The following is a 26,547-nucleotide window of genomic DNA, read 5'->3' on the forward strand; positions in this document are numbered from 1 at the left end:
ACTGAGTTGGGTCGAGTGTTTGGAGGTTTACTATGTCATTATTGGTCATTTCCATGATAATTATTTCCATTGCTTTGCATACAAGTCTAGTGAGACTTATAGGACTGTAGTTTCCAAGGTCTGTTGACAGCCCACCTTTGTGCAGAGGGATGACTGTTGCTGTTCTCCATTCATGAGACATAAAGCCTATTTGGAGGCATTTAAATATCAAATGCAGAGGGCCTAGTAGATCATGTTTCATACTATTTAGAAGACATCCTGGGATACTGACTTGCCCCATTGCTGCAGTGTTCTTGGCCATAGAGAGAGCATTAAGGACCTGTTCCCTAGTGATAACAGTGGGAGTTGTATTTGATGTTTATTTCCTGAGGGAAAGGTTGCAGGGGATGTTGGAGCTGAATTTGTTGCCCACTAGGTTTGCTATATATTTTGGTTTCTGCCCCTTTTAATTTCTCCAAATCTTTTGTGTTTCTTATTCCTTAGTTAAGGTATAATTAAAGTTAATGAATTTAGTATTGTTTCAATCTTTGATGTTAGCCAGAAGTGCTGTTCACAACACCAGCATTGTGCCAGTAATGACTCCTTCTGCAATTCATACAGGGTTACATGTAGTGGTAACATATCCAAGTGTGATTGTAAATACTTTTTTTATAAGAACGGTTGCTCCTACTACTACTGGAACTGTCTGGGTATCTTTCTTCAACATTGCCCTGACTGCAGATCCTGGTATTTTATGTATCTCTCTCTCTCTGTATGTAAGTCAGTGGGTGCAATGATTTCAATAATCAGTGCTACTTTTGTCTTCTTTTCATGGACCACTATATCTGGTTTTCTTGCATCTATGTTTTGAACTGTTGGTAATGGATGATGCCATGGGGTACAAAGTTCATCATTTTCTATGATGCTTTGTGGTTTCCAGTGTTTTTCAGCTACAATGTTTGCACAATCCCCAAAGCAACAATCTAGATTTCTTGCTCTAAGAGTTTTAGAGGTATGTTTTTATCTACTTCTGGTTAGTTTTCCATTCCCCACTAGACGCCGACAAGCTTCTACTAAATTAAGCAGGGAAGTCATCTTAGACTTATTCTCCTCATGTTTCAAAATAAATGTCAACTAGAGTTGTTATTAAGAGTCTGCTTCTTTGTCTAGGAAAACAATCACCTTTTAAAATATATAAAAGTTAGCACTATGTTTAAAAATAAGAACAGTTATCCAAAACTCAAGTACCAAATACTAAATTAAAATATATTGCTAAGAACTTCCCTTTCCCATACTCCTGTAATCGCATTAGTTAAGCAAAGGCATGCAAAAAGCATCTTTATGTAGACACAAGATAACATCCAGTTGTCCTGCATCTGCTCATAATAGAGCCTACAATAAACCTGATGTTTTTGCTGTGATTGGCTGCAATAACAGTCTATCTCCTAGACCACCAAGAAGTTCTTTCAAACAGAAAAATCAAAATAAGAGGGAAAAAAAGTATTCTTTGCATCTTTATAAATATGGGAGTGAGCACCCTTATTTGATTAACAGCAGATTAAATTTTTTAAATACCAAATAAAATTTGTCCTCAAAGGCAGCTGGCCTAGTACTTATCTATGATCCTGAAAACTGTCTAGATATCCTCCCCATATAAGCACTTTCTTTCTCCTTCTACCTCTAATATTTCACTGTGATCAAATGAAAAATTCTGGTCACTATAATGGATGTCAACTTTTTTTTCCCACAAAAGCATAATTATGTACACACAAACACATGCTGATCAAAGGACCCTGACAAGCCAGAATGGCAATCAGTTATTTTCACACCCAGACTGCCTAACTACACTGTTCAAACTTTCTGACGGGATAAGATTTTGACATTTAACTATAATCAAGTGAAAAAAAATTATCCATAGTAAAGCAGTCTAGCCTGTTACACAAATACACATACACATTCATACAGATACGACTCCTTACAATTTTGATTCATAACATGGCTGCTTTTGCAGGAAGTCATTTTGGGAGAACATCTAATGTTTGGCAGCACAGAAGTAAAAGAAATTTCTCTCATTTACATTTATCTATACAAGTAATACTTGAAAATCCAGACCATCGATCATCAGTGAGTATACACACATATGCCCCATTCATGTCAGAATGTTCCTCAGTGGATCCTGTTCACAAACTGCATTACCAGTCCCCAAAGAACCTTTATTGTTTGCATTTGACTGTGATCAAAAGAGCAAAATAACCATAGTAATACATTTGCACTTGTTTTACACACACACACAGCTACTCATCAAGCCAGATCAGTGAGGAGTTCCTTTCACGCATAGACAGCCTTCCATCCCTAAAGTAACAATTTTCTGATTATGTACCTCAAATTATCTATAATCATATGCATACACAGCTCTCACTCCGCTTCTCTTACATGTCGTTTTGATTGTTGTCATTTGAGACTTAACTGAGATCAAGTAATATCACGATACCATGTTTTCACACACAGCCTATCCACAGCCTAACCTAATAGCAATAATCATTTTCATGCTGGTTACATTGTGATTTGTATACGTCTCCTCCTAGAATCAATATATTTGTTAGTCAGCTAATTCACAATATATCATTGTTAAAAATTACACAAAACCTTGACTACTGCTGGACTTCTGTTAATTGCATAGCTGAAGTAAAATGCATATTTTCCTTCTCCTCTTGATTAGGTAAAATCCAGTATTGACAGTGAAACACAAGGAATCCTTATTGTAACCCTAAAGTGACTGGGAGATAGCTATTGCTCTGGAAACAAGCTAAAAGAAGGAATTTCACATTGGAAGCCAATATCATAAATACAGATAAACAAGTAAAGTTACAGATGTTGAGAATGTGCATTCAGACATCATAAAGAAATGGATTCAGGGTAATGAGGGCTTGTAAGTTAAGATGATCGCAAGCAGAAACAAAGTTAGATTTTATAAAAGCAACAATAAAAGATCATGAAGATCATCCCAGGTAAAACATTAGCATTAGCAAGATTCTTGAAATTATTGAAGGCAAGGATTGTATGGAATACATCAGAAATCAGTTGTCAGCTGGAGCACAAATCTCCCCAGTAGAGATGCTGTTAGAAAGGGCGTACCATACCACATGGTTCTCTACAGCCACTTCCCAGAGGGCTTAAAGACTGATTATTATACACTTTGACACTTACAGCATAAAAGAAAGCGCACTTTTAGCAGTTTGGAAACTCAGGATCTTTCCAACATGTGGGATGATCCAGGGTGTACATAGATCTAGACTACTACACAACACAAGATGCCTGACTGTATTTCAATTCAGTGGATGTGTAAAATAAAAGGGTTTAGTTCTCCAAGTTTTATACCTTACCAGCATCAAATGTTCACAGATTTTGAAAGATTCATGCAGACTCTTTTGAGACACAATGTGCTCTGAATTCTGCTTTACGAACAAGCCCAAGCCTGGGATCTATCAGCAGCGACCAATATGCACCAGGCAGTAAGCAAGTGCAATGTGTAAGGGAGAGAAAATTGTGAGAGTTAGTTCCACTTTTTAAAATAGCCAAAGTATAAGTAGAAAGAAGAGAAATAATACACTCTGCCTGCAGGATAAGGTGTGTGTGCACATCATGGAAGTGCCATATTAAACAGGAATAGTATGGTTAAAGCTGGAGGGCAGAAAAGTGCCTCACACAGCTATAATAAGATGAGAAAGATGCCAAGGTTGTGGTGATGGTGCACTCAATGTGACTGTTTGGATTTTTTTTCTTTTTCATTTCTGAATGTGGCAACTACTAACTTATACATTTTTTAACAGTTATGTTGCTACAAAGCCAGAAAGACAAGGGCAAGAAGGTGGAATAATGAGTTTCCTCCAGCTATTCTGGGAAGATGAGCATGATGATTATCTGTCTAGATTATATAATAAATGTGCACACTGAGATCTATGTGAGGTATTAGCAGGGGAATGAAGAACAAAAGAAGTGACAGATTAAACAGAGATGCAAATCCAGAATGCGAGATCAACACTGCATTAATATGGAAAGGATAAGCGATGTAAGGTATTCCATTTAGACCCTTTAGGTTTCTAATTTCCTCCTAAAAAAGATATTACATGAGACTTGGTATCTCCCAGTTTTTTTTGAGGGGGGGATGGACTTTGTTGGGGTTGTTTGTTAGTATGCTTGGATTTTTTATTGAATGCATTATTGTTGTCGAAATTATACATCCTAAAAAAATAACTGTTGTCAAAATAGGGGACAAGCTAAATGCATCATTGTATCCCTTGGGATGTCATCTGTCCCAGGGAAATACTACATTATCAATACACCCCTAAGTAGACAGTGACCTAAACTTTCGACCATGTGTCCATTTTTGCAAGAAAGTCCTATATTGCACAGCTTATAAACAAAGGTATTGAGTCTAGATCTAGGGATGTCATTGCCCCGCTTTACTCAGACCTCATTTGGCCAGTCACTGATGTAATGCCCCTTTGGCATGTATCTGTCCAGACACACGTAACTGGGATACCCACAGACATACCTGACTAAAAGGATACAAGGCCTAAACATGTCCTACATGGACTTATTCAAAGCCCTGTCACTACACTCTCTATCCTGCAAATTGCTAAGTGGTAACCTATGCTAGTCATCTTCTGACCCAATACTGATAGATTTACAGCAAATCAGCAAGGCAAATAGCATCAGAAATACTCTGTCTAGGGATCTAAACCACTTCTATAACAATAACAGAAAAGTTTGGAGGGGCAGGTATATCTCACATAGAATACCTCTGCTCTGGAACAGACTCCTCATCTACATAAAACAAAGTTTATCTGTATCCATATTCAAGAGCAACATGGATCTATGGTTAGAAAACAGAAAATTTAACCCAGGACTATTCTCTGCACAACTAATGGACAGAGATAGCCCCTAAATGATTTATCCCATGCCATTTTTGGGTTCCCTCAAATTATCTGTGGTAGGTCCCCAATAATTTTCATTAGAGGTAATATATAATTATCTACTTACCTATAAAAGCTCATTCTCATTATAAGGAGGCTTTGGAAGCTGAATACAAATATGTCATACTTTCTGACATATCGTCTCCTTTTAGGTAGCTAAATCTGGGTTATAGTAGCCTGATGTTCTCAGTATTCCCTTTTACTACATCTTGAAATCCCCAAAGCATTTACTCCTCCCTACACTGTTGCCATTATTATTTGCATCCTATTTTTTTCTTAATTTTAGTAATACAGATGGAGCCTTTCATAAATATTTACTTACTAGCATGGTATATTAGCTAAATGTTTTGTGGTTGTCATAACATTTATGTCACAATTTGCTTTGTAGCCCTTGATCCTCTGTCTTAGTTTTTTATTTATCCTTTTGAGGTCACTTAGTGTGGGGGATTTATTTATTTATAAGGACAAATGTTTGTTTCTTTCTTATTATACAGTTTATTGAGACTGGAGATCCATCCCATAGGCTTGTGTTAAAACTTGGCATTGTATTTGCAGTGGATGGGATGAAAAGTTTCTATGCAGGAAGTTAGAGTTAAGTGGTAGTAGAAATCAATCATATCAGTGGATGAAGATCACTTATAATTCATTAAATCAACTAGTTTTAGGAAATTAACCTTGGAGAAGTCACAGAACAATGCAGAACATGCATGCAGCTGGAAATTAGTTCTTAAGGAGAATAACATTCTACAGTGGTTTGCCTTGACCAGTGTAGAGGCAACAGTAGGTGTGGAGCATTCTGAAGATATACTAGTAAGAATCAAATCAAGGAGATGTGTACCTCAAATACAGGAGGGGAATATTTGTTCAACAGAGTAATGAGTTTGAAAATGCTTTTTACCTTATGATGTGCATAAACAGCAACTTTCAGTTATTTGAAAATGTTTCCTTCTACTCCTTTGGGATTTGAATGTTACTTTTGTAATCAGGAGTGAGAAAAAAGAGGCCAAACACTCCCTTCCTAGTTTGATTGACAGCCCACACCCATACAGATTACATCAGCCTCTTACATCATCTATCCCTACCCTGGGCCTGTGGCACCACCCCCTCTCTCAGGAGATTGGCTAACTGCACTTCCACCTGCTCCCTCCGAGTTTCCAGCTCTTTATCCAGCCAGCCACAGAACTACCTAATCTTCTTTTTGCACTGATTTCACAACCTGGAAACTGAAGGGAGGAGGAATCTGAACAGAAGAGCCCTCACTAACTGTGAGACACAGGAAGAAGCTTGATGGTGAAAACCCCAGGCTGGAATACCATAGAACCACTCTGATACCAGGAGCATTTTCCCTCTTACTGCAGCTACCCCAGCAATCAGGTAGAGATGCACTAGCCACTTGGTCTGCATTTAACAAAATTTCTGTAATTTGCAGTACAATGAAAATTGTTATCCCAGGGCACCACTCCACACTGCTGTATTATTTACACCACAGGCACAGTTTGCCAATGCTCAAGAAGATCTATCATGGTTATTTTTATTAAAGTTTTTTTTTATACTCTACAGTTTAGTACTTAGTAGATTTTTATTCTGTGGGCACAGCAAGCCTATACACAAGGTTCTGAGGTCTCCTACTTCACTTACATTTTACCTCCTACTTGTGCACATTCATGAGCACTGTAAAAATGACCACTGTCACTTTTTTCACTGTAAGCTATTTCTCTAGATGCAGGTATTGTTCAAAAAATGGGAGTCACCTACTTTAACTCTAAGTGACTATCTTACCTGCATATAAAAAGGTCTGCCATCGTCTGGAAGGAGAATGCGGACTGGTCACATTAATCATGTATATGAGGCTCTTATAAGAAGGCACTGTAAACCTTTTTGCTATACAAGTGAAGATTAGTCTTTCTTAATGTATTTCAGGAGATAAGCCTCTCATATTACATGAGATACAAGAACTGATGAGGACAAATCAAACTGGAAAAATTTCTGTAATAAAGATTTCATAATTAGCTCCAAGGAACATGAGCCCAGCAAAGGCATATGCAGCCTCTCATATTACGTGTGTTACAAAGTAAGCAAAGAACGTCTGGTGATAGCCTCATAAAAACAGGCGGTTGCAATGATAAAAGGCTAAAGCATTCTATTAGATGGACCTGATGAAACTCAGATGAATGTGTTTTCTTAAATATCAAAAAGAAAAATCTGTGGTATCCCTTAAAGTCTCAGAAAACCCGGTATGCAAAATATACTGGGTCAAAAACGAACCAAGAAAGAAACTTTGCAGTGCAGAGGGTGTGGTGTTCACTTCCTAAATTATGTTATTCAACCAATGAAAGGCATAATTCAGGAAAAGAACATCACCGCCACACTGCAAAGTTTCTTCTTGGTTTGCTTTCTTAAATATAGTTCTTTAGTGCTAGCTCATGGTGGATTGTCCTGTTTTGTTTGTTAAAAATAAAAGTAAAAACCTGTAAACTAAGAATGAAGTTCCACAGGTTGCTGAACTTTTAAACACCAATAGGTCTTTGAGGAATTTTCAAATAAGTGACTAACCTCTAAGCTTTGGGATTTTCTCCTTGTTTTTCTATGTCACAGATTTTCCTCCAATCAGCTCCCTTCTCCCACTATTGTCTGTAATGGCCTTTAAATAATTTGCCTCTTGAATGTAACGTATTAGAACAAGAACACCCCTACATCTCCTATCATCATCAGCCCCCTTTTTCCCATTTTTTTTCTACATGGGGTTGGGATATCATGTTAACTGTCACCAACTCTCTCAATTCCATGCCACACTCCCGCCTTCTTCAAAACTCATGCCTGATTGTCACAGATCTTCTTTCACACAATCCATTCACCCCTTTGCTGGATGTCCTCACTTCCTCTCACCTTCTTCCTGTCTGCCCCCAAATCATCTTCACCAGATTGTCTTCTGCTTTTATGCATGTGCCCAAATCACTGTAATCTGTTTTCTGTGATCTTTTCTGCAATAAATTGGAGCTACATTGGCTTCTGCTCTTATGTCCTCATTTCTTCATCTGTACCACAGTGTGCATCCTACCAACCCTTCCTAAGCACTTCATTTCCATCACCTCTAGCTTCTTCAACTGTTCTGCCTTTACTACCCAGGTTTCTGTACCATACAGTAGTACTGGTCACACCACTGTCTTCTGCACCTTACATTTCTGCTTTTTTGGCATTCTTCATTCTTCTGTCATAGACTACACCTGGCACTCTATGCCATTTGGCTGCAGCCCCTATGATTTTAGCTTTGACCTCTTCATTCAGACTTCCCTTCTCCTCAACCACGCCTCCCAGATACTTGAAGCTGTTTACCTGTTCCACAATCTTCAATTTTCTCTCAATTCTCTGCTTCTTCTGATTTCCCGGATTTCCCCAATTTGCTGCCATTACCATTGGCTTATCTGTGCTTAGCTTCATCCCATGTGCCTTCCATTTTGCATTCCATTCTCTTATCCTTTGCTGAAGTTCTAGCTCAGATTCTGCCTGTAATTACCACATCATCTGCATATAACAACTTTGTTGATCTGTCCCCTCCGACCTGTTTGCTAATATAGTCCAGCACCAGTATGGGCAGTAGTAGTCTCAGATATGAACCCTGGTGTACAACCACTCCCACTGGGAACCCCTCAGTGAGGCCAAACACTGTTCATACTTGGGTCCTTATACATAACCTGCACTAATTCTATCAATGTTTGTGGGACTTCAAACCACCGCAGTACTGCCCAGATCAGCTTTCTTGGAACCTTGTCATATGCCTTCTCCAAGTCTAGGAATGCCCAGTTGGACTTTCTCCTCATCTCTGCTTCTTCTCACGTATCTGTCTCATTGCAAACATCATGTCAGTTGTGCTGCATCCCGATCTGAATCTGAACTGCACATCTCCCATCTTACATTCTATTACTCTGCATATCCGTTTATCAGTCACCATCTCCAGAACTTTTATGCAATGTGATGTTTGATGCCTCTATATTGCCACAGTTGTAGATGCCCCTTTTGTTCTAGATCCCTCAGAACCACAAGGGCGGGAGACTTAAACCTTGACACGGTTATTAATAGAACGTGCTGGAGGGACAGATTCATCACCCAGAGACTCCCTATGCTGTGGAACAAAATCCCGGTACATGTGAGGCAGAGCACCTCGCTGGCCTTGTTCAAGAGGAATCTTGACCAATGGATGGGGGATCGCAGATATACCCCAGGGATTACTTCAGTGTCACTGCTTGACAGAGGCACAGCAAAATAATGGGCATAGTTTTATTCAAACTAAAGGGGTGCCGAAAGCCAAATAACTATGGGCTAGGCTTATAAATGCCCTTGGGCAGATAGCCTAGTATGAACCTATGAACCCTGGCATGAGTATGCTTATTCTCCAGTCATCTAGAATATTCCTTTCTCTCCACATTGCTATGAGTACCCTCAGGAGTTATTTCTCCCCTATGTCACCCAGCATCTTTATCATATCTGCTGTGACCTCATCTGAGCCTGCTAGTTTCCCTGACTTCATTAGTGCTATACTTACTTCAAGGGTGGGCTCCTCTTCTTCTCTCATCAGTAAAGCTTCTATACAGTTTTCTTAATTCAGAAGCTGCTGGAAATCTCCCTATCTGCCTTTAATGTCCTGTGGACTGGTAAGCAGGTTGTTGCTGGCATCCCTTATAAAGGGTGTCTGACTATCTTCTTTATCTTTGTCCTTGCCTTACAATCTGACATAGTTTCTTTGTGCCACTTACTGAGTCACTTTCCAGAAATTGGTAGACATCCCCTGTTGCCTTATTCTTAGCTATTGCAACTTCTTTTGTAGCTTCTTTGTTAGTCAACCATTAGTCCTTTCTAGCCTGGTCAGTCTTTTCTATCTCCCACTTCCTATTTTCTTTTGATGACATCATGGACTTCTACATTCCACCACCAGCTTTTCTTATGTACCTTATTTGCATAACTGGCTCGGCCACATATCTTTTCTGTAGTCCTAACACATGCTGTTTTTTGGTGTTGCCATTCTTGTTCAACTCCATCTATTTCCTCCTCTTCTTGGGGAGCTGGAGACCTGAGTAATTCCTTGAACTGTTGTACTTTCTCTCCAGTCAACTACCAGTTCTTCAGCCTGATCTCTGTTGACCTTAGAACCTTCTCTGACCACTGCTTGCAGCTCATTGTGGAAATTAGTGGTTTATGATGTGGACTGACTGTTTCAGTGGGGATGACTTTGGAATCATGGATTCTACCCCAGTGCATTTTCCTTACTTGGAGGAAGTCTGCCTGAACTGCATGTTGGCCACTCTTGTATGTAATCTTGCTTTGGTCTCTCTTTCTGAACCATGTGCTGGCTACTATCAAGCCAGTTGCAAGACAGAAGTCTAGAATGGCTTGTCCTTCTTTATTCCTGTTGCCCCATCCATGTGGACCCAAGCAGTCCTCATATCTTGTTCTGTCTGTCCCGATTTGTGCATTCAAGTCACCCATTATCAACACCAATTCATATTGTCTGGCTTTATCTAGTAGTTCCTGCAGCTACAGTCTGAATGCACTCTTTTCCTCACTATCTCAACCCTGTTGTGAGGCATAGGCTGAGATTACGAATACTGCCCTATCATTGCACTGGAGTCTGATTGCCATGAGTCTGTCATTAATTCTGATGATATCCCTCACTGCCTTCTGAAGCCTCTCTCTCTCTCACCACAATTCCTATACCATTTCTAGCCTGTCCTCCACCTGAGTAGTAGAGTCTGGATCCCAGGCCAAGTGGCTTTGCTGCACTGCTCTACAATCTCATCTGTTGGATACATAGGATGCCCGGCCTCCTCCGTATCATCATGTCATCAACTTCCAAGCTGTGTCCGGTCAGTGAACCTACATTAAGTGTAGCATAATTAACTACTTGAAACATCAACAAGACAGAGAGGATATCAGAGATTGAAAGTCTCCTATATCTGCTATAGCTGAAGTAATTTTATCTGGACTAAATTTTATGATATTGATAATTGATAAAATTTTATATTACAATGCACCTACAAAATCAGGTATCAGCACTGTTTATCTTGATATTACTATAAGCAGCCAGACTTATTTATAGGAATTTCACAAAACTTTATTCAACAGTTATATACAGGATGCCTGAAACGTTATTGTTTATTAAATCTAGAGAGATAGGTATATGCTATGACACCAACCAGAGAAATGTGTACTTAAAATCTCCCTCTTGAAAAGGGTGGGTTTTAAGCTCTGTAAGGAGTACCTTCTTGAAACTGAGAAGTTGGCACAATGGAACAAAGTGCAAATAGCACAGACTTAAGGCTAACTATGATGTTTAGATACTGGTCAGGAGATCCATGATTAGCTGGTACCCGATTATACCAGTGTGATGATGGGCTCTGAAGTTTAATTGCTCTTACCTCTTTTGATCATTTTATTTTGCTAATAACCATTCGAATAAGCATCAAGGCTAGCAAAAATATAGATAAGTGCTCTATTCAAATATTAAGGATGTGTCCATCTAAATAATAAGTATCTTCTTTTCCTTGACAAACACACCAATGATAAGGCAGGAGTATCATGTCAAGTATTCCATAGTTGTCATATGGTTATAATACAATTAAACTTGTGTTATTTAAATATAATGAAGTGCACCGATGAATGAATACATGCATGTATACATACGACCAGTCACATTGCTTATAGTATCTTGAATACAATCTATGCAAAAGGTTCCCCGATTACAGCAATAATCAATATATGAGGTTTGGTAACAAACACAGTTGCCCTGGGACATCTTCAAAAGGGGTTAGGCTGATATATTAATGGGAGTTAAGTGGGTTGGGGAGGTGAGAGGGTTAAATGGAGTGAGGGATGATTGGGAGCAAATGAGATAAGGGTGTAGAGGGGCTTAAGGGGTTTAGACAAGTGTAGCTGGGTGAGTAGTCACATTTTGGTGTGAACTTGCTATGAAACGTTCTACGCCCAAGACGACCTGTAGGTATTGGTGGGCAAGTAGGCCTTAGAATGGTTGAATGTGGAGCAGGTGGGTAATGTTCACTAGCGAGGTGTAGTTGTAGTGTTGTTTTTATTCCTTCCACTTATCTGTCATTAATTGGGTTGCTTAGTTGCAGAATTAGCAGACAGGAATGAGGTCAGGTGGTGTGAGTCGCATGGAGAGCTCCTTGGTGATTGTTGTGATTGTAGTTGGTGGGGCTCGTGGATGGAGCATCTACTTAATAGTACGGATTGTCATTGATTGCCAGTTTTTTTTTTTTTTTCTCTGTTGATTGTTACATATTCTGGCAATGTTGGTTATCTGTGTGCTGCTATTCCTAATGGTGGCTATAGTAGGAGGGTCATGGTATTTGCAGTTTCTTCACGTAATGCAACTGGCAGTCTGGGGAAAGCCTCTTTAAAAGGTTAGCTGGATAGGAGAGGTATGGTAGGACTTGATTCCGTGAGTATGCAGTGGGGCCCTTGTCTTCTAGCTCTGTTGTCTGGTGGGTAGTCATTGGGTGGTAGGATTTCGTGCCATTTCCTCTATGGTTTCAATGAGGCCGCAGGTGTTTTTGCTGGCTGGTAGATATGTTGTTGATTGGTCCTGCATGGTACGTAGGATGGGTTGAAGGTTGGTGGGGACATTTTTTTTTCCATTGCCCTAACCCTGGGGAATGCATATAAGTAGTCCCAGAGGCACTTGACTGCTGTGACTGTTTAAGTCCCCCTCAAAAAAAAAAAAAAAACAACAGAAAACAGATCTTAATTTTGGAGGATGGATCACAGGAGTTCCAGACCTGCCTTTTCATGGGCTTTAAGGTCATAGTAACAAGTATGGATTCGCGCAGGTGTGCTGAGATGGTAGGTTGCAGCTGAAGTTCACTGAAAGCAAAGACGTTGCTGTAGGGGAGGTGTGAGGATGAGTGGGGAGGTGCATGTCTGATAGGGGCATCTAAAGTCAGTCAGCAAGGGGGTTAGAAGTAATTAGATAAAATGTAAAAGGAAAGATAAGTTTTGAGGCAGGCTAGCACAGTATACTGGTGGGAGGGTTGTGCTAGTTCTAACATGAATGTCGGCTTTGTTACGTCTGCTTGTAGGGTCAAGTATCAAAAAAAAAAAATGTAGTCTATTTAGGGAGCTTTAGAAGTGAATGCATACTGTAGTAGGGTGATAACACTGATGTTAATGAAGTTCCTGATAATTTTAAAGGAGTAAATATTGGTTTAACAAACTGCGATTAACTTTGAAGGTTGCTATTGATGAAACTCAACTGACTGAAGCTATTGGTTACTGTACTAGGTTTAGCCCACTACAGTTGGTAGATTTTCCACTTAAGAATGTGTGTATCGGGGGAATGTGGCCATCAAACTGCTTGATCAATGGCTCAGTTGGTAGGTAGTGCAGAGCTACTTTTAAAACTGGTCTAAAAAAAAGAGTCATTAAATTGATTTGATGTGATTTTCTCAGCAAATCGTCTATCCATGGTCTCCTAACATACATTTTACTGGCAAGGTGCTGTAGTATCTTCTACTTATATAGCTTTTACTATATACCCATTTGTTTGGTTTTACTGCTGAAAATTTCCCAGAAATGAGTATTGAATCACGTATTCTATTTTCTGCAGTCTTCCAACAAATAACAAGATAAGCATACATACAAACTGATATGTATAAAAACAGATAAAGGTGCTTGCTGTATGATTTTCGGAGCATCTCAGTTAGGAAGCAATATGTAGGCTTATGTTGGTGTATTTCACAATAAAGAACATTTTTTCACCTCTCTTACATTTGTTCCTTGGCAACACTATTACTGCACAAGCAGAAAGATGGCGCTTGGGTTGTACTAACGGGTTTAATCACCTTTCAGTATGTTATGTGACATAAGGGAAGGTCAAGTGTCACACTAAACACACAACTGAACTGCACCTTATTGCAAGGAATAGTTCCTTTTTAACTTCAAAAAAGCCTCATCAATTTTGCTGTAAATATAAATGTATTATCTTGCCTTAAGAGCTCAAGTATTCCTTTCAACTTCTATTGTATGGTCTTCTAAGCATTTTGAATGAAGACTATTATTTTCAAAGTTTTACATACTTAAGACGTAGCACTGCATACATAGAAAAGTTGAAAGCTAATGTAGATTTTAAGTTTAGCAGTTTCTTGGTGGGCAATGTTCAAGGTGAGAGAGCTTTTACGTAGAGTGAGGTTGTTTCAACATGACTTCAGGAGTCTGCCTGTGAGTCCTGGTTTGGGTGGCTGGGGGGGTGCAGACAAGTGATCATCCTACTGGGGCAGTCAAGTCAGTGAAGATCACTGATGGTTTCTATGGGCTGTCTTCACCTTTAATATTCAAAATTGTCAAGGTGCATATAACAGAAGAGTCAAGGCTATAATATAAACTGCTAGATATTTTATATATGGCTGCCTTTGATGCCAGAGACTTGTATATTTTCTGTTATCAACTAAAAGCCTGGTATAAGGTTTATGATCTTTAGAATTAAAAGTGCTTGCTGTTAAAGATAACATGCATTATTATTAACTGAAACAGGATGTTAACAGAGTGCATGAGATTAGGCAGACCACATGGAGCAAGACTACCAGTAGACTACCAGCCATTAACTGCATCATTCAGAAGATCAGGAAATCCAAAAATCTGATATGTTGGTTAGTGTGCTTCATTTGGAGATGGGAGGTTAAGAGCTAGGCAGATGGTTGTGGTTATCGATAGGTCCCTTCATGTGGGGGGGTTTAGTTTTAATATACTTGACTGGTAGTTAAGTTTATATTGGGTATTTGATATGGTCATTGGAAACCTAGCTGCAATTATGGCTGCTTTGTCATAGATAAGTGTGGCGGTGTTGCATTCATTCCCAGGTTGGCAGGATGGTTTTGTCTTTGAAGATGCCTTGGAAGGTCGTTATGTATTTTAGATGTATTACATGTCTTTTCCTTCTTACAGATGGGGGTTTTTGGAACACTGCTGCTATAATTTGGAAAAGGTGGGTATAAGGCAGAGACTTCTCTTTACATATTAGAGGATTTACTTTTGTCTTTTTCTTTGTAGATGGTGGTGCCGAGTACCATTTGTGGAGATACACAGGGAATTCGCAGATGATGGAAGCATTGGCGAGTGAGGACGTTACACATGGGGAGCACAAGTTGGCAACAGTTAATGACTGAAATTGCTGAAGGGCAGAAGGCATATGCAGTGGCTTGAAAAGGGATCTGAAAGAGTGATGGCTGTCAAAATGGGGTCTTGGAATGCTGCAGCTGTAATTTGGAATAGGTGGGTATAAGGTGGAGCATTCTCTTTATATATTAGAGGGTTTACACTTTTGTCCTTTTCTTTGTAGATGGTGGGGTGTCAAGTACCAGTTGTGGTGATACACAGTGAATTTGCAGATGATGGAAGCAGTGGTGAGCAAGGAGGCTACACATGGGGAGCACAAGTGGGCAACAGTTACTGACGGAAGTAAGTGGAGTTCAAAGTTGTTAAGTTTTGGTAGAGGAATTGCTAGTCGGATAAGAACAGGCATTTGAGTTTGTGATCTCAGAGTTAATTGGTTGTACAATTTATTCTATTAACCGTTCAGTATGTTAGATTAACATTGAAAGTTGTCCCTGTTTTTGGGCATTTGCATTCAATAGTAAAAGGGAGCAACAGCCACTGGTCATAGGTAGGAGTTTGGCTTCCAGCAGTGGGCTTGATGAGGTTACAAGTAATGCATGTTATTTAGTGCTCATTAAGATACATCAATGTGGATGGGGTTCAGGCAGGTGGAATGGAGTCACAGCACCCTTAGTCTCATAGGAAGTTATTAGGCTACTGGCTCGAGGATGGTTACAAGCTAGACAAGTTTGGCTCTTTTTCTACGGGTAGCACTTAGCACTCTTGTCTAAGGGGATATGAGTAGCATGAGATGGTTAAAGGATACCAGAATAGGCCTGTTGATGCAATGAACTTGGTATTTTTGTATGTGTATCAGTCTTATCATGAATATGGGTGGTAATATAAGAATTTACCAAGATATTTTAAGTCAGGGGGGTTGGCATTCAGTAATGCATGCATTTCATACAGTTGATGAAAGGGCTATGCTCTTAGTGGTGCTTAATGTCATTAAGACATGAACTTTGCAGGTGTAGAAGATTTACAGTTTTTCTTTTACAGATTACACTGAGGTCTCAGATGGGGACTTGCTGAGCTGGCATTTTTAACGGTCTGAAGGAATTTGGACTTGACAGGTGAGGGAGGCTGCTGAGGAATGTATCGGCTGATGGAACATTAAGAATGAGGTTATGGATTTCCAGCAGAGCAGCTGTATAGGGTTTGATTTTGTTCATTGCTGTAGACGCATCAGGGTGAATTTCACACTGTCTTGTTGACAGTTGTGGCGTTTTTTTTTTTTTGGTGGGCAGATTACTATGGTAGCGTACCAAGTTATGTTACTGTTGAAGGAGATATTAGGTGAGCTGAGGCAGGTAAGATGATGGTTATGATTACATGATTGTGGCAGGTTTAAGAGGATGGTTATAGGAGAGGTTTTGCCAAAAGGGGTGTTGTCTTAGTAGGGATTAACAGGTTGCATTGAATAAGTGGTTCAGGATGGTGAGCTGGGTGGTGCTTTATGTATAAGAGGAATTGGCTTTGAGTAATAGTTTTACAGGAGATAGGATTGGATTATTTTACCACATTTTGGAGGGTGAGGGCTAGTCACTGACCTGGTGTGGCTGAGGCCAGTAGGCATTTCAGACTAGTAAAAGCTTTGTATGGTGGTGTAAGTAGCTTGTCTACATGGGCTACTTTATTTAATTTTGTGTTTCAGTGCTGGTATAACATGGTGGGTTTGTGACAGGATTCTAAGGTGCTTTACAGATGATGGTACACTGAATGATGTTTGGCTTGATTCTTCCCTTAATGGGAGGTAGTGGGTTGAAGAAGTTGAGTTGAAGGGAGGGGGAACAGGTTGGTTGGCGGAGAACAGGTTGGTTGGCGGAGAAGAGGGACAGGCTTGCCATCTTCTGTTCCTCCTCCGGTGTGTGGAGGTTTATTCCAAGGATTTGTGGAAAGGAAATGAGTAGCTGAAGGAAGTTTGCTAAATAGGTTAGCAAACAGAGGCAAGGATGCTGCTTATATTTGGTTGTTAATTTGATGAATGGTTTATGAAGTGAGATGGGACGCGGCTTCATAAGTAAAGTAAGTGAGCAAAGGTATGGACGCTGCTTACTGGGCAGGATGAGCAGGTACGCTGTCCTGATTAACATTACAAGAATGTTTATGCTGTGTAGAATCAACTATACTATGTCCAGTTGTAAATAAAATTGGTAATCAAAGTTATAGAAGTTTAATAAAGGTTGTCAAATGTCAATCGGTGTGATGTGTTTATTGAAGGGGACTGGGACAAATGAGGTTTGGTAACAAACCAAGTTGTCCTGGGACATCTTCAAAAGGTGTTAGGCTGATATATTAATGGGAGTTAAGTGGGTTGGGGAGGTGAGAGTGTTAAATGGAGGGAGGGATGATTGGGAGGATAAGAGTGGGGAGGGGCTTAAGGGGTTTAGACAAGTGTAGCTGGGTAAGTAATCACATTTTGGCATGAACTTGCTACCCTCCCTCCCTTTTTTGTTGGCAGTTTGGTGGTGATTTTGGTTATGTTATTAGTTGGGGGTAGGCAGAGAAGAGGGACAGGCCTGCCCTCTTCTGTTCTCCCTCCAGTGTGTGGAGGTTTATTCCAAGGATTTGTGGAAAGGAAATGAGCAGCTGGAGGAAGTTTGCTGAATAGGTAAGCAAACGGAGGTAAGGATGCTGCTTATTTGGTTGGTAATTTGGTAATTGATGAATGGTTTATGAAGTGAGATGGGTCGCTGCTTCATAAGCAAAGTAAGTAAACAAAGGTACGGACGCTGCTTACTGGACAGGATGAGCAGGTACGCTGTCCTGATTAACATTACAAGGATGTTTATGCTGCATTTAGAATCAACTATACTATGTCCAGTTGTAAATAAAATTGGTAATCAAAGTTATGGGTGTTTAATAAAGGTTGTCAAATGTCAATCAGTGTGATGTGTTTATTGAAGGGACCAGGACAAGTGAATATTAGCAGTGTAACACCTCTATTGTAGTAAGCAGCATTTGTTTGCAGAAATGCCCACTGTGGTTCAAATGAATTTCTCACCCTTACTAATGTGAAGCAATACACTGTGAGTTGCAAAATAATGCTGATGTTTCTTTTGTGATGTTTAGAAAGTGCACAGAATTTTTGTGCAACAATCATGCAGGTCATGTATAAATATGCAGAAGTGCCATTTCCTGCATTCATTTTTATCAGGTTTGACATAACAGTATTAACTGTTAAAAATAATCTTGTATGCCTTTAGTCTAGGGTACACCCATTTAAAAATAGTAGTAGTTGATATGCATAGACTGGTGTGTTTCCATTCATCAAAACAGCAGTTTATATAAACAAACATACAAACATTTTTAATATACCTTAATTATATATGTATGAATGATATGCCTACTCTACTAATAGAACGTACCTAAATTATATCAATTTTAAGTAGATTATGGTTTCATATGCCTTGTGGAATAATGCAGATTTTGGATCAGCAGGCTGCAATCTAGTTCTATTTTAGAAATGGTTCTGTATTTAAATACTTACAAATATATCAGCAGTATTAAATATGGAACTCACTGACAACCACAGGTTTTAAAATAGAACACCATGAATGTGATAACAACGTCATCACTTTCAGTACAGCCATTAATATATAGTTGTAAAATTGGACAAGTATATTTAGTTTGTACATCCTACACGTCATGTCAGTGTAACTAATTGTCAAAATAAAGTATTTTATCCTTATTACCTATGCAAGGAGCTCGCCCAGCCTGCTGATGATAGCATTCATGGAGGCATCTCTTTCTGAATATATTTTTTAATGATCAATACACCTTTTATGTCATAGCACTACTATCCTCATATATAGCTAGTACTTTAATAACTTACGGGTTTAAGTTCTACTCTTGCAAATGCATTTAAAAATTAATTGGGAAATCTGGGAGTGAACCACTATATCATGCTAGCAGACTAAGCCTGCCACAGAAGAATGTGTCAAGAAGGTAGAATGAGATCAAAGAGAACTCCAAAAGTGAAGTAATATTTGTCAAGCACATGCAAAACCTCACTTTCACTGCTGATACATTTTTTTACAAAAGGTTAAGACTTAAATGTGCTAAAGAAACTCACTCAGTCCACTTTTCTAATACGAACAGTGGATCCTTAAAGCAGTGAAAAATCAAAAAGCCTTCAGCTACATTCCGTTGTGATTTGGCCAAGCACAAACTCCATTAACAGTATTAATTAGCTGCAAAAAGGACCACTGGAAATAAATTCATTGCCTGTTACAGGTCCCTTCCAATTTCAAGGAACCTCCTAGGAAATGGAATTTTGAAATTCTCTGTACTGTGAAGTCACCCACCTAGATTGTTCTCAATGCCAGAACAAAGCCATCTAAAGCAGGTATGTTGAATACTTTGAAATACTTTCAGCATGAAGTACAGGTCATTAACCGTTATTTTCCTTTAAATTACTGCCATTTAAACTCTGTGAAATAACTAGGCCAAATTCTTTTTATATAACTCGGTGCACATTTTAGTTCACTTTATAGAATCCCTTATTTCTTTCCAAAATGAAATAATGCTGTCAACGGTATTTTAATATAAGGACAATGAAAACAATTTTGCAGTTATCACAAAAGTAAGTTAATAAGGAAATACTAGCTTCTGTTGCAATGAACAATGTTTACTCAAGGAGGCCGTACTTTCAGAGATTCATGATAATGATGCTGTCCTGGTAATGTCCCATATTAAAGACAAGTTAAAAAATACAAACAAAAAAAAAACTACAGATTGCTATCCATTATTTTTATTGCCATCATTTTAAATATTGAGATACTAAGACTGACAAATTCAATCATAAATATGAAATAAAATTCTCAAAAGCATATACAAAAAAAGTATGTTGTGCTATGGGAGCATTGATGAAATTAGCTGACTGACTAATTAGTCTTTGTACATGGAACTTACAAAGCAGTTATGTATCAGCACATTTGAGCATTCTACAAATATCTCAACCAGTTCCCTTGTCCAAATTTTTCTAAATGGGATCAGGGAGCCATGACAATTGTCTCCACTTTTATCAACTCAATGACACATTCAAGGTTGACTGCCAAGGAAGATAGGGCAGTCACAGACGTTCTCTCATGCAATCCATCCATCTTTTGGCTGGACATCCCCATTTCTGCTGGCATTCTTCCTGTTTCTTCAATCATCTTCTTCTTTCGGCTTTTCCCGGTTAGGGGTCGCCACAGCAGATCACCTGTCTGCTCATGATTGGCAGTGGAGTTTAATGGTGTTGAGGTGCCAGCCTGGCGCTCACCCTTCCAAAGAAGGCACACACATGCACGCACTCACACCTAGGGCCAATTTAGAGTGTCCAATCCACCTACAGCATGTCTTTGGGATGTGGGAGGAAACTGAAGCACCCAGAGGAAACCCACATGACCACAGGGAGGACATGCAGAATCCACACAGATGGCAGCCCAGCCAAGGATCGAACTGGAGAACCTCTTGCTGTGAGGCAGCATCACTAACTGCTGCAGCACTGCTGCCGCCCCTTCCTGTTTCTCCAATATCTTCCCAAAATTATCTTCTATGCACCTGTGCATGTGCCTGGACCATTACACTCCGTTTTTTTTTTTTATCTACAATTAGAGCAACATTGACTTCAGCTGTTCTGTCATAATTTCTCCAGCTATCCCACAGTGTGCAACGTACCACGCAGCTTTGGTGCTTTCTGAACTGCACTGCCTTCACTGCCCATGTTTCTATGGTATACCGGTTGCATGACTGATTTGTATGCCTTACCTCTGTGCATTCCAGAAATAAGCAGCATACAACTTATACATATATGTATCATTTACCATTAGTCTGAGAATCTGAAGACCATGATCTTTTTCCTCTCTAACATATGTCCCTCACTGAACAGTACAAGAGACTATTTACTTCTATGATGCCATGATTACAAGAGGTGCAGAGGGATAAAGCTTGTTTATATGCTTTATTACAAAGTAACAGTAGAATGGACAGCAGCAGGATAAAATATAAACAAACTGATTAACTGACAGACTACATAGACATACATCCTTACATCTCAACAGCTAACTACAAAATGGCAATCAGGCTCACATGTGCTCAGTATTTATACACTTGTGCAAGCCCCTAGAAAGCTTCTTAAAGGTATACATACATAGTGATATACATTCCTCCCTCTTTAATGAATTGCCCACAATATAATGACATTTGAAAAGAAACGTGCAATAGTATAACTATAAGAAATAAACACAACATTCATGTCCTTATGTCCAAGTTGCCACGTATCTAGAACATGGTCTAGAAATGCGACCTGATCTAGTGATATAGCAATCAGAATTGGGTTTAGAAACCAGAACAGTCATTGGTGAACTTCCTTCAGGAGCTTCAGGATTCTTTTTAGGAACAGGTATATTTACTACAACATCTTCTGGAAATGGAATGCTGGATAATTCACTCTGAGATATAACGGCTTTCTCATAGGTATGATACTGCAAGTACAGGTTCTGACACAAGGATCAAATGTTTCCAATTCCACCTAAATTCTGCTCCTTGTGACTCCACAATGTGTGATCTCGGCTCTGGGCATGCACTCTTCATGACACCAATCCAATCAAAACCTTTGGACATGTGCATCCTCACTATCTCCCCTTCTCATAATGGACTAAGCGATTTGCTGGACATACCATAATAGGACTTGGCTTTCCCTGACCTGTTGTTCTTGATGCATTGAACCAATAATGAACAATTAATTGGTAGTGTGGTTCTGGTTTGTCTCAACAGAAGTCTCTGTGCAGGTGAACCAAGATGTTTATCATGAGAAACATTTCTGAGATTCAAGAAAATATCACTGTTGTCTTAAGACTTCTCTAGTAATTTTTTCACACGTTGAACTGCATGTTCTGTCAAACCATTTGACTGCGGCTTCTCAGGGCTACTTGTAATGAGTAAAGTCCCACTCATCAGCAAATCTTTTAAACTGCTGGCTTGTAAACTGTTCACCATTGTCAGAAATAACTTTGTGCAGGCTACCATGGACTGCAAAATGATGCTTCATCTTACTAATGAAAGTAACAGACTCTAGATTAGGAAGTAGGTCAGTCTCAAACCAATTTGAATAATAGTTGATTACACAAAGTAATATTAAGCATTCCACTCATAAATCTCTGTAGCTACTGTCAACCAAGGTAGTTAAGGAATCTGGTTTAGCTTAAGTTGCTCTTTCTGTTGATGTGGCTTAATGCTATTACATACAGAACAAGATGAATGTACTCTCTCAATATCCTTTGACATAGAAAGCCAAAATACTAGTTCTCTCACCCTTCTTTTGGTGGAATCGGTTACTGGGTGGCCATAATGCAAGATGGTAATATACTGCTGTTGCAAGGACTTTGGAACAGTCACTTTTAGACCTTTCATGATGATACATTGTCAAACAAAATCTCATCTCTGTAAGGAAAATAAGGTTGCGGGTCTAATGGAAAGCAATATGTCTGTGATGGTCATCCTTGACTGATAAAGCATCTGAAGAACTGGATTTGAGGCTGTATGTCTTCTAAGCTCATCAAGATGTCTTACTTACCTGACTTCAAAATCAGGTTTCTCGTTTTCAGGCTGTTCAGTGGTATTTCTGGGTGATCTGGATAATGTATCAGCAAGATCAATAAGTTTGCTTTTTGTGTAGGCAAGATTGAAATTATACTTTTGTAATCTGAGCATCATGCTTTGCAATCTGGCTGGAGCTGTATGCATAGGCTTTCTCAAAATAGTGATTAGAGGTTGGTGATTTATTTCAGTTTGGATAGGTCTACCATAAATATAATCATGGAACTTCAAACATGCAAACACCATTGCCAGAAGTTTTCTCTATCTGGCATAGTACATTTCAGTTTGGGTTAGAGTTCTCGATGCACAGGCTACTGGTCTACTCTCTTGAAGAATGACTACACCAAGACCAAATTTCAAAGCATCACAAGAAAGAGCAACTGGTTTGTGAACAGCATAGTATCTGAGAGTTGGTGGACTGGCAATTTTCTGTTTCAGGACATCAAATGCTGTCTGGTGTTGTTCTAACCATGACCAAGATACATCTTTATGTTGGCTCAAGTCTAGAGTGAACTTGCCTAGATAGTTAACCATGCCAAGAAAATGTTGTAGGGCTTGAACATTGCCTGGAGCTAGCATTTCAAGAATAGCAATTTGGTTGGAAAAATCTGGTCATAAGCCTGAAATGATAAACAAATGACCAACATAAGTAACTTCTTATAGCTTGAACTTGCACTTCTGAGGATTCAGCTTAAGATTCACTTCATGTGCTCTTTCCAGAACTTTGAGGTTTCTGTTCAGCTCAGCATCATCATTACTTCCTACTAGAATATCATCTACTATAATAGCACATGGATACCCAGAAAAAAATTGCTCCATTGCATGCTGGAAGACTTCACTGGAAGAATGTATCCCAAATGGCATTCTCAAAAATCATTATCTGTCAAAAGGAGTACTGAAATTGGTAAGCAAAAGATTTATTGTCATCAACATTTGCCAAAATGAACTCTATGTATCTAAAACACAAAATCAGTGGCATTTGGCATAAGAGCAGTGACTTCTTTGACTGTACACAGTGGATACTGAGGTCTTTTCAGTGTTTTGTTCAGATGTCATGGATCAATACATATTCTGATGTCATCTGAGCTTTTCTTATGAGTTACTACCATGGAAGATACCCATTCATTTGGTTCTTCAACTGGGAAAATTACACTTTGCTGCACCAATTTATCTATCTCGCCTTGACTCTGTGCTGCATATATGCTAAAACTGGACTAACCTCTGGGTCTGTCTTCATGGACTATACAACTGTGAGTTTGCCTAGTTTATTTTCAAAAAGATCAGTATAGGTAGAAAAAATAGACCGGGTGAAATTAGAACAGTGGTCCTTCACGTTAACATGATGCACTTCCTTATTAAATGAAAGTAGTTCAATTTTCAAACTAAGGCCTAATACTGACTGGAAATGCCTTTTGACCACATAAAATTGCAAGTCATCGCCGTTCCCAGCAGAGTAACATGAAAACACAACTGAACCTTCAGGTTGAACTTCTTCACCTCCATAACAAGCTTTACACATTGCCAAATCAAGCTTCTCACTAGCACATAGTGTAGCAAATGTTTCTGCTGACATAACATTGCACTTGGAACCTGTATCAACTTTAAGCTCTATGGGTCTTCTATTTATCCAAATATAAAATACTTCATTCTTTGCCCATAAATCTACTGCATTGACTGTTTCATTAAGCACTGACACACCATCAAGATTAAAAGTAGGGTCACAGCTTTCTAATCAATTAACTTGCTTTTTGAATGTTCTCTTTTAATAAAAGAATGCCCCTTATTTGATTTACAAAACCTTTTGAAATGATTCCACTTACTACATTTGTAGCATTGCTGACCAAAAGCTAAGCACTCTTCTCTTTTGGACTCATGATTTGCACCACTATTATGACAGTTGACTGAAACTAGATGAGGCTACAGTCATTGAGTTTGCTGACTCACTCTTATGATTCACTGAGACTGTATGATTTCCAGAGTGCACCTTGGAACTTGCTAGAAAGCTACAGGGTTTCCAGTGAGTATTGCAGGGCTTACAGTTGCTGCCATGTGCTTGGGCCTGTTTCATTTAACCACATGCTGCATACCATCAACATGAGCACTAGAAGATACTGGAAGCATGCATTTCTCATTTGTATGCATATTTGTGTGCTTTTCTGTAAGTTCATACACCTAACAAATCTCAATGGCCTTATTCAAAGTTAAATCACTGTCACAAAACAAAATCTTTCTCACAGCATCATCTTTAATACAACACATAAGTCTTATCAACTCATTCCTTAAATCATCAAATCTGCACATTTTAGCCATATTTCTCAAGTCAGTTATATATTCTGCAGAAGTTTCACCAGGCTTTTGATCTATTGTGTAAAATAAGTGCATTTACACTGTAGTATTCATTTAGAGGTTACACATTTTTCTAAATTTATGTTTTAAGCACTCGAGGTCTTCCCTTGTCTTAGCCAGTACAACTATATGGTGATTTTCCCCCTCCCCTGCAAATACAACAGGTGCATACACAAATGAACGCTCTCTTTCAATGGCTTCTGAACCAGCTAAATTAAGCAGAATGAATGTCTTTGTATGATCAGCTTTATCAGAAAATGTAGCTTGTATGAAAACATCATACACTTGCTCACTCTCCAATTCTCTGCAATATTATCAAAGATAAATTGACTAGGTTTACGAAATCCTTGAGCCATGCCAACAAATTATGCCCAAACACACTGAAAATGGCCCTTGTAATTATGTACAAATATGCACACACAGCCAGTACTTGTAATAACATTCAAATGCACAATAAATTCTTCAAAATACGGTACTTTGCAAAATATGCTTTGAAATGGCTGTATTTTGCAAAATAACTGTACTGTAAACTGCACAAATTTGTGAACACTTTGCATACTTTGGATATCTTGAATTGCCTTAGTTAATGCAGAAAAGTAGAACAGTGAAAAATGTGGTCATTTTCCTTAGTTTTTTCATTTTATGCAATTCAGACTTTATTTCAAACATTTTCAGTAGTTATTCGAATATTTTCTCTCAATATGTAACAGTTTCGGACATTTCATTTACTTAGAAATTTGTTTAGCGCATTCTGAATGTTTCATTTTGTATTTTATGAATAAGACATCACTTAAGTTTTGATACCTGAAATATGTTTTTGGCCTGTTTTTGTGAGTTATAAGTACAGTAGAGATGACACACTCCTCTGTATTCCTCCACCTTTAACTGAGTGCCTTCTTGCTCCAGAATATGGATTTCTGGATCCCATTCTGACACCATGTCGCTCATCTTGTTTCCCATTAAAGAACAGTCGGTGCAGTTCATGTATATGCTTTATTACAAAGAAACATGTAAGGCTGGATGGCAGCAGGACAAAATATAAACAAACTGATTAACATGCAGACTACAGTGACATACATGCTTACATCTCAACAGCTAACTACAAAATGGCAGTCAGACTCACATATGCTCAGTATTTATACAATTGTGTAAGCCCCTAGGAAGCTTCTTAAAGATATACATACATATTGATCTATCTACAAATGCAAATGCCTAAGTAATTCTGCATGTATTTATTCTCAGCCTACTGTGCCATATTAACAGTACCTTCTAATGATGTCTAGAAATTGTAATTCGAGGCCCAGTACAAAGTCTGTCTTCCCACATTCTGTTCCATGGCTATGATGTCTTCACCATATTACTGGCTCATACTCTCCCTTCACAACCACAGTGTGTCTGTCTTCATTGCTGTACTACATTAAAATTGAATATATTCTCAGAAATTCAAGACACCCTTTAGTGATCACTCATGCATTAGAAAGAATAAGCCACATATAAAATGCAC

This window comes from Protopterus annectens, chromosome 17.part0, assembly GCF_019279795.1.
Source record: "Protopterus annectens isolate FY-2018-M chromosome 17.part0, PAN1.0, whole genome shotgun sequence".
NCBI classification, from domain to species: domain Eukaryota; kingdom Metazoa; phylum Chordata; order Ceratodontiformes; family Protopteridae; genus Protopterus; species Protopterus annectens.